Source organism: Cydia strobilella, chromosome Z (genome assembly GCF_947568885.1).
Source record: "Cydia strobilella chromosome Z, ilCydStro3.1, whole genome shotgun sequence".
In the NCBI taxonomy this organism is placed as follows: Eukaryota; Metazoa; Arthropoda; class Insecta; order Lepidoptera; family Tortricidae; genus Cydia; species Cydia strobilella.
Window position 1 is genome coordinate 41,234,907 of NC_086068.1, and position 10,953 is coordinate 41,245,859.

Consider the following 10,953-nt stretch of genomic DNA (forward strand, 5'->3'; position numbering starts at 1 on the left):
CTATCTATAGTTTGTCAAAGGACTGTCTCATTTCAAACATAGACAGAGAGAATCATGCTATCTTTGTCTTACACTAGTACTAGCACCCAAAAGAAAAGGATGAGTATGTTTTTTTTTTATTATTATTTACTGACAAGATTTGCTTGACCAACTATAATTTCCTTATTTAAATCATTCTCGTGTTGCTTGCTTGGTCCTTTTTACTCGGTTACACTTTAAAATCAACATTTAGAGAAAAAATAAGCTTATATAGTTTGACAAAGGACTGTCTCGTTTCAAACATAGACAAAGAGAATCATACTATCTTTGTCTTACACTAGAACTAGCGCCCAAAAGAAAGAGATGAGTATAATTTTCCTGATTGTTACTGACTGACAAATTGGTTTGACAAACTTATATGATAATATCGCATTCCTAGTCCCCTCCTGCATAGACCAGCGAGTGCGGCCAGACTTGGGCCAGACATATCGGGATTCGGCGAATATTCGTGATGGCGTCTCTTGCTTTCCAAGGAAAATTAAAGAGATGCCATCACGAATCTTCACCGAATCTCTATTTGAGTGGCCCCGCAGCAAAAATTCCATATCGATCATAAAGGCCCCTCCACACTCATGCGCGAATCACGGCGCGAAGCCGCGAACGCAAGTGTGGCGTCGCAGATTGTTCACGCCTTCGCGCCTAGTTGTAACTAGTTAATAATCTGTGGCCTAGTTCCCCATTTTTCGTCGGTTTATTAGCCCGCGTCAAAGGAGGCGCGAAACGCGAACTGGCAAGACTCCAGATTACACACTATTTTGACTCTTAAGTGGCAAGATAAATAATAATAATATTATATAAAGCGGCTATATTTTACTGTTTTACAACAAAACTGTTAGAATGTATTGTCCTCTAGCTATAGTTGCATCGTGTAGAGCCCTTAAGTATGTTTGACTATAGCAACACTACGCTGTATCTTTATCTATGCATGTTGTCTCTGGTTTCTCTTCTATTCTGTTATTCTGTTATATTTATAGTTATAGTTATATTTAGTTATACCATGGTTATACCATATTTATACCCTAAACAGGAGCGAGCTGTCACTTTTTTTGCCATACTAAATTGAACCTTATCACCGAGCCAGAAAGGTGTTCGTACCAGACTAGAGAAAACGGTCCACATGAGATAGCAAAAGTGGGTCGCGGTGTCCCACTCGCACATGTTGCCAATGTTAAAAAAATACCATTTTGGTAGTATTTATATCAATAACTACTAAAATTAAATACCATTTTATATTATTTAAGAGCTATATTCAGAGTGCGGTTCTGATATATTTTACGGAATTTGTAAATAGTTATAATGTCAATATTATTAACTGATTTAACCAAACATGTGCACAACAAAAAATACATTAATTTTAATATGGTAGACATTGTAGTAACTTTGAATATTAATTGGTATCCCCAACTTGATAAAGAAATTTTCAAAATACATGAATGGTGGCGCTCAAGATTTATTTGCGAAATAAAGTATAAAATGGGTAAAAGATGTTGTGTGAAAGGTTGCAGAAGTGAAAGTTTTGTTGATTGTGGTATATCTTTTCACAGGTAAGCCTCAACTATTAAAGTTTACCATAGAGTAACTTATACTAGAGCGGTACTGTCAAAGTAAATTTTGTAACCCCAGTAAATTCACTGCCATCTGTCGACACACTTTAAAACTAAAAATGAAGATTTATAAAAATACGATAAAATGTATTTAAATATGGATAAATGATTTTTTTTATTTGCATTAATTATTTTTATGATTTTGACCCATGTTCTTTCACTGATATGCGTTAAAATTGTTAAATAACAAACGAAACCGTCAACGCCATCTTTTCGACAGTTGGCCAAAGCTAGTAGCGCCCTCTGAACGAGAATCAAATTTTCTTGATTTTCGAGGCACGTTTTTTCCTTAGACTGTATCTATCTATTACGGAGTTATATCTATCTTTGAGTTTACGATAAAAATACAAGAAAACATTGTCAAACTCTTTAGGGTGACTATGATGTCGGCACGATGTGAATCGGCCTTACAGAGTTCTTATTACCTACGTACTTACTTAATGTAAAAATAAGTTTACCTAAATGAGTATATCTTTATTTCGGCATGTTTAATTATTTGGTTGATAGATAGATAGATAGATAAATGATTTATTTATGCAATTAACTACGATGACGCTTAAAGAATAGCTGAAGTGTGCAAAAGAGAAGCCATTACGTATATGAACATACCATGAGTGCGAAAAGGCAGACTACAAATGAAAAAACGTGACCATTTTTAGGGTTCCGTACCCAAAGGGTAAAAACGGGACCCTATCACTAAGACTCCGCTGTCCGTCTGTCAGTCTGTCTTTCATCAGTAACAGCCTTTATAACGACTAAATTAAGTAAGGTTTTGTGAAGCGTTTTACAGAGGAGAAAAAAACTATATCCATTCTCTCTGACTTCATATGCATGAATGAAAAACGATCTTGGCCAAACTATACATTCCAACTTTTTTTTTTTTTTAATGTGATATTCAGCAAACGAGCAGACGAGCCGCCTGATGGGAAGCAGTCATCGTAACTTCGGAACTTATCCTAATATCCCACATACATATGACTTATGGTCACCCTAATTAGAAAGAGATGCAACCGCCCACTTTGACTTCTCATGTGGACACACTTTTTGGCCCGTGTCCTCCATCCGGTTTATTAAAATCTAGATCCGTGTCAGCCATAGCGTTAATATCAATTTTATTTGATGTCTAGTTTAAATATTATTTCCTCAGAATAATGACTAAAGCATAGAAGTCGGGCAAAAATGGTTCGCAAATATGTATACCCGTACTTTACTTCCTTACGAATTAGATAATGTGCCGAAAAGAGATGCATATATGCTTGTTATTTCTCATTTACGTACGGTGTCATAAGTTTGATAATTTGCTAGGGATGTAACTGTGTCGACTTTTTATATCGATAAATTATGCATAAGTTTATGTGCCGTGTAAAAGAATAATCACGAAATTGGCAAATTGATAATAGTCTGGCTAATGAAAGTTGAATCTGAAAAAACGCGGCAATTTCAAGAAATCTGTAGCAGGCGGCTCATTGAATACAAGGATTGCATAACTTTTATACTTTTTATAATTTTCATATTCTAAAAATCATTAAAAAGTATAAAAATTATGCAATCCTTGGAATCAGAGAGCCGCCTGATATGAGGATTAATGCATGTACCTAATATAGCTTTTGTCTCATTTGCAGTCTACCACTTAGAACCGTCTAACTATACCTCTCGTTTTTTTATCATTAGAAAGAAGGCGAGCGATCTTAACGTGTCGTTTTATCGAAAAACACTTTGAAAATAAGTCACAACAAATATAATATACGATCATTTACATACTTTTGCTTTCATAAGTAAAATATTGCTATATTTATAAAAAAAACTTGTCAATAAAAAAACACGTGGAAATGGTTTACCGTTTTTTCTAGTGCTAAAAGACTAAGTATAGTTTCTAGTCATGTACCAAATAGGAAATGAAAAAAAAAAAACGTTCGTGTAATATATAACTTTTTTATTTAATAATAGGGAATATTACGCGAAACTCGGCGTAGGTGGCGCCACTATCACAATCTGAGGGTCTATCGCGAAACAAGAAAATCGAACTTTCGTTATCTAACATCTCTGTCACTCTTGCGTATTCGAGCGATAAAGAGGCAGCTAGATAACGAAATTTCGGATTCGAGTTTTCCGGTAGGTCCCCTGAAAACTTATCAAAAACCTGTTAAAGACCTGAACCTGTTATGAATAAGTTACTCTACGGTGCACTAAAAAAGCTAGTGCTGCACTCTGATGGCAGAACATTGCAGTAATATCCCCTATTCCTCGTCCTTTGGAAATCTGAAATAAAAAGTTGAGTTTTGTGAGATAGGTAAACCAACAATATTAATAAAAGGAACATTCATCAATGATCATTAATGTCTTTTTTATTAGGGTTCCGTACACAAAGGGTAAAAACGGGACCCTATTACTAATACTTCGCTGTCCGTCTGTCTGTCAACAGGCTGTATCTCATGAACCGTGATAGCTAGACAGTTGAAATTTTCGCAGATGATGTACTTCTGTTGCCGCTATAACAACAAATACTAAAAAGTACGGAACCCTTGGTGCGCGCGTCCGACCCGCACTTGACCGGTTTTTAGTATTATACTATAGTCTGGCAAACACAATCTGTCAGTAAGTAAGAACAAAGAAAACTATAGGTACAGTCGAAGGCAAAAATATCGATCCAGACAAATGGCTCAAAAATATGTGAACACGATTTTATTGTCTGAGCGTACACATATTTCTGAGACTTTGGGAATGTATATATATTTATGCCCTTGACTGTACTCATCAATTAAAATAAGACAATCCTGGGCTAAACTATAAGACAGCTGTAGTAGGTCGATACATCACTATGCCAAAAATATAACCTTTCATACTTAGCAGAAAAGTTCGAAAATATATGCAAAAATCTATATAGACTTGAATGCAAGTAATAATTACATAAACAACATATCGATTGATTAAAGGTTATCGGTTCGTGCGTATTTTCTTTTCTTCCTGTATGCGATTTACAGCCCTCGATCACACAAGACATCATCACAAAGGGAACTTCAAACCATTACAAATAAAAACTCAGCACGTTTTCCAACAAACTTTCAGGAATAGCAACAATATATTTAAAATAAATATTTCAACTAAAATAATACGACTATGTCAAGTTGTTACAGTTGACACCTACCTGTGAAATAACGAACATATATTTGATTTGCTGGATTATATTATAGAACCACATAGAACCATTTGACATTTTCCTCAGTTCATCTTATGACAATACTGAAAAAAACGAAAGAACTTGCGGATTGTTCTCTCACTCACTCATAGACAAAAAGTAATAGCGTGTTGTGAATACGATACCTTTTACCAAGCTTTTATTTTTGCCCGACTTCTATGCTTTAGTCATTATTCTGAGATTATTTTATTGACAAATGTAAGCCGTGCTCTTATTCTAAGTAATAAAAGGACTACTTCAAGCTTCAACGTGAGTTATAATTCCATCCACCTTCAGCCGGCCCCTCGCTCTTCCAACTTGGTGTCACGCGGTACAGACGCACTGCTTAAGATCCATTAGCAAACCAGAGCCCCGTGTCTCACTCGCACATGTTGCCAATGTTAAAAATATACCATTGTGGTAGTATTTATATCAATTTATACTACTGAAATTAATTACCTTCTTATAATATTTGAGTGCTATATTCAGATTACGGTTCCGATATCTTTTAATAAATAAAATAAAAATAAAAATAAAATTCATTTATTTCAGACAAACATGGTCCATAATATTTTGTTAAGTAATTTGTAAAAAAATATGATGTTAATATAATTAACTGATTAAACCAAGCATGTGCACAACAAAAAAACATTAATTTTAGTATGGTAGACATTGTAGTAACTGAATATTAATTGGTATCCCCAATTGTCATACTCATTAGTATGGATGGTATAGAAAGGATGCCAATCTCTTATGGCAGAATTGTTGCAAAAGTGACCGCTTTAAGCTTTAAATAATAGTTCCTAATCTCTCCGGTGGCGCTAGTTAGGCTCTGGGACATGAGTATAACATGAACCATATAAGGCAACAAATAACCCGACCAAATTACGTAGGTTGTTTTTGGTAGTATTTCGGTGTATGGTGGCGCCGCCTAATTACTGTTTTTTGATGGACACTTTTCATACATAGAGATTTGGCTCCTTTATATAGTCTCCATGCTCATTAGGGTGACTATGATGTCGGCACCACAGAACTAGGATGACACAGAACAATTGAGAAAGTGCGACCAAAAATGAAATGCAAGTGTGTGCGTAAATTGTCTATGCGAGATCAAAACTAGTGATGTCAAGTTACAACATATTATAATCTATAGGTATTTGACTGCTTTATCGATTACTCTTTCAATGTTTCTTGTTTCTCTTTCATTGTTACTATTATTAGACCCTATTAGCGCCTATATTCAATTTTCTTTTACAGCGGACGCAAAGTAAATAACAAAACTGATAACCGAGGGTACAGTCAGCATCAAAGTGGTCAAATTATGTATATCCTTAGTATATTCTACAGTACCTACATATGCTGCTACTTTCCGCACTAGTGCGAAAATTAGCACATTACGTAACTATGTCGAAAATTTAAAGGGTCATATGTACTGTAAAACGCTGTACGATTCATGTGCGAATAGGTAATTCGCAACTCGTAAATTACTGACTATTAATTTACTCGACTAAATGATAGGCAAAGATATACATGTAACTCCGTATAAGATAAGTAGTCTAATGAAAAAAAAAAGCAAGCAAGCGTTAATAATAACCGTAACATACTACCGCACCGCACCGTTACAGCTTTAAAGCAGGTTCGTCGTCGTATGCGTGTGTGTGGTGCTACGTCGTTAACACAAACACATGCTAACAGTAGGCGCAAAGAGTTGACTTACCACAGAAAATATGAATTTCGCTACAGAATAAATAATAGTACTACCGTACAGAAAGGAAACTTCCTACAAAACCGAAGTTTGACAGCGGTTCAGGGTCGAATTATGATGTCCCTTTCTAATATATGGCACTATCCCTTTCGGCTATTTACGGATGTCAAAATTCAGATCATTATCTTATCTGTGACCACTGTGTGCACGATCGTGCACGCAAAGGGACGTCAAGTTGTGCCAACCCTAATAATTGCTCGGATTGCTGAGCCGAACAAAGCCGAGTTTGCCCGAAGCTAGGAGTTTCGCACCCCTGATTTCGCGCCTTTTTCTACTGACAAGTTGGATTGGGTGTGTATACGCTGTGTGCAAGTATACGCTGTCTTGTGTTTCCTTGTGTTGGCGGCAAAGTCGTGGAAAAGTTTCTGAAATGTAATCAGTTTTTCGACAAAAGCTAGTTTCGAGATAATCGCAAAAAACCTTCTTTTTTGAATTTTTATGAAACGGAAAGACTTATTCCAATATTTCTTTTTATATGTAGTAGGTATAGGTATGTACGTATTTTAGGCATTTATAGTATGTTTCTAAACTGTTCTAAACAGCTTGGTTTTTATTTTATTTGATAAAAACCACTTTAGATTAGTATTAAGCTTAAAAATGTGTAGGTCGTTCTAGTCAAGAAGGCGGTAAACATGCGTTATACGGCGTTCTAATTTTGGATATTAGTAGAAACTTAGGTAATAATGCCGTTTATGTCCCATACTGCCTTTTAACTTAGCAACAATGAGTAATTTTCACTTAAGATCCTAAGTTAAAAGACCTTATTGCAGTTATTTGGCCTTTTTGGTCAGTATCTTGGTAAAATTTACGATTTTCCACCAGCGTCCTAGTGTAAAAGTACGTATAACACCAAAAACACCGAATATACGGCTATATAAATTAGTATTTATGATAGAAAAGGAAATAAAAAACAGTGACGTAGTTCAAATGTTTATTTATTATACGAACAAAAAACGCCATCCTACTAGCTAATTATTTAAAAAAAAACGAGATCCACCGATTATAATCTTAATTATCAACACAAAAATTGGATTATTTCTAATAGTTACCATCACCATGTTACCAGTTACCATTTTTCCACTAAAATTTTGTTAAGAGTTCAAGACAGTATAAATAGTTTTAAATAAATATAGATTTCTTTAGTAAATAATTTAAAGTCGATGAGTGTTTCAGTAAACGGACTTAAAAATGATTAAAATAAAATTAAAAACTAGTTTTGTATGAAAACTTAAATTTGTTGTATTTTTTTAACTATGGTATCTGAAGCTACATACACTCCTCACGGGCATAGATATATTAGATATACCTTATCCTATTATAAGTACAAAGTTTTAGTTTAGAGCAATCTAGCTAATGTTTTAAAATGAGAGCGTAACTACGTTTATATGGAGAACCTAGCTTGCAAACATTTAACTTTGTAGGCGACCAGTTTTCACATAAATGTAACTCAAAATAATATATTTGTTTTACCGGATTTGTGGCATCTCCAATAGTTATTTTATTTTCTTATCAATAGACATCGAGTCATCGAGAGTTTTCATCGCATGGTCTATGAAGTCGAAATTAACAATAAAATTAAACTCGTATTCATTCCTACATATACTCATTCATTTATTTAATTCGAAAATGTCTTTTAACGATCGTAATTAAAAATCGAATTCAAATTACAGTAAAATTATTTATCTATTACATTACAAAGTCATAGCTTTTACTATTTTAACATACAATTTTTACTTAATACATACTACCTTTTTTAAGATACATAAATTGTTTTTGTTATAAAACGTAATAATACTGTAATACCTCTGTTTATAACTACATAAATACTATGATAAATAAAACGTAATATAATCTGCAGTAATTAATTCACTTACGTACCTAGCCGATATTTCTCATCGAAGTCTATTTCCTAGATAATACGAGTGACGTCGGGTGACTTACCAGGATACCAGAAGCAAGTGAATGGTTAGATATTGATAAACCGCAATAAAAATAACTCATTTCCACTTGGGGCCAACTAGATTTAACTTACCTAGGTATTTAATGACCTAACTGTCAGTTGGCTTTTGAACCCAGGTTCCATACAAAGAAGCCCATAGTCCTTTGAGCTGGTTATCTAAACGCTTAGGCGGAAAATGTTATCATGCTTATATTCTCAATAAATTTCCTTTTAAAACATTTTATAATAAGGTTTAGACACTTCATAATGTCAATTACCTACTTGCCTTACTGGGAATTAAACTCAAGACGATTAGCTCTAATATCAATTTGATTTTGTTTAGATAAAACAGTTAAACCGTCAAATTAAGAGATAAAACTTAAACAAAGTTTGCTGTAGAAAAGTACGTATCAACAATTTTCTCATTACAAATTACGCTAGAAAGACGTATTTGCTGTCGAGCGAAAGTATTTGCAAGGCAATTTTAAAGTATTTACCTTGATAAAAATGATAATATTCGAAGGTACTAATTGTAAACACTGCATACTATTGATAACAGATGGTGGTAATGCAATAATAAAGCATTTTTCTTACCTTGGCGTTCGGTCAATATTTTGCGCGCAAAAAACCACCTCCCGCTCTCGTACCGGCAGCCACAAGCTGTGCCGGTGCTCGCCGCTCACTGCTGACGGCTTTTACTTAGCGTAAGGTGCCTCTTGGCGCGCAGGGGGAATGACAACGGTTGGAGCGTATACTGCGATATAAACTAGTTAGGCGCATTTTCGACCATTTTAAAAGTTTGTTTTCATATAATACGACGTCCATACAAAATAAGAAGAACGTATAGCAGTTATACGTTTATAAAGACTATTATGGTGACGTAATAAAGTTAAGTGATACTAGGCTTAAATGACGTACTGAACGTTTAAACAGAAAAAATATATTATACGATTTTTTAGACTAGAATCAGATCTAAAACTTTGCTAAAGATCCTAGTCTTAAAGTACGTATAGCGTCTTTTACGTGTTTTTTGCTTAGTTTTTGTCTTATACGTACTTTTAGGCTAGACATAGTGGATAAGATTTCACGCAAACCAGAGCGTAAAAAAACGTATAGCTGCATATACGTTGATTTAGCCTGGTTTTGTCAAATAGTCGCTTTTTAGACTAAAAATGCTTGGAAATTAGTGCAAATACGTCCTTTTTACGAGTTTTTTCTCGAAAACTAAGCCACATATCGGTAAACGGGCCAAAGTGGTCGATGCAGCTTAATCCGTACATTACGAATATCACAAAAAGTCGATTTCAGCAAAATGTCGAAAAAATGATTTTTACACTAGGAGAGCAGTACTGTGTTGGAAAGTGAAGTTTAAATTTACCGCTAAACATGTGCACCTTCAAAAAAGGTATTATAACAATCGTTATTATTTTAACTCGGTTATAAAGGCTAATATCTTAATGATGTGAAAAAACCGGCCAAGTGCGAGTCGGACTCGCGTTCCAAGGGTTCCGTACATTACACAATTTAAACAATGTATTTTTATGTGAAACATGATTCAAATGTCTTTAAATAACCCGTAGGGGTCGGATCAAAAACTAAGTAATTAAGTCCGAGTCACGCTTGACTGCACATTTGTAATAGATTTTCCTGTAATCTATAGGTAAAGATCAATTTTGCGTATTTTTTTCAAAATTTTAGACCCGTAGTTTCGGAGATAAATGGTAATTTTTTGCCTATTTTCTTAAATAACTTCTAAACTTTTTATCGCACATAAACTATCGTGAGACATATTTCAATAATAGTGAGTAAAAACCGTACTGATCTAAATATTTTTTAAACTTTTTATCCTAAAATTATAAAAAAGAAATTTGAGATTCTCACAATGAGCTCTTTCATTTGATATGTAACACGATATAGTTTGGAAAACTTTATTTTTAATTTTCTCATTTATTCCCCGAAAGTGGCCCCCGTGTTTATAATTCATTTGTTTACGTTACATGTCCGTCTTTGGGTCACAAACTTACATATGTATACCAAATTTCAACTTAATTGGTCCAGTAGTTTCGGAGAAAATAGGTTGTGACAGACGGACAGACAGACAGACAGACGCACGAGTGATCCTATAAGGATTCCGTTTTTTCCTTTTGAGGTACGGAACCCTAAAAATAAAAATACTGACACATGTTTTTAAAACACGGGCTTAGCAGGTTTTATTGAAATATATAAAGGAATTCGCTGTGTATGTGATTTAGAAATAGCACATAACCGTATTGCAAGAGCACCGACACGAGGGCCTACCGCGAAAAAGGAGAAGCGTAATTTCTTTATCTGCCTCTCTATCACTATATATTCTAGTTTATCGCAAGGGCGATAGGGAGTCAGATAGCAAAATTTCGATTTTCCTTTCGTGGTAGGTCCTCTGGTAGGTAGG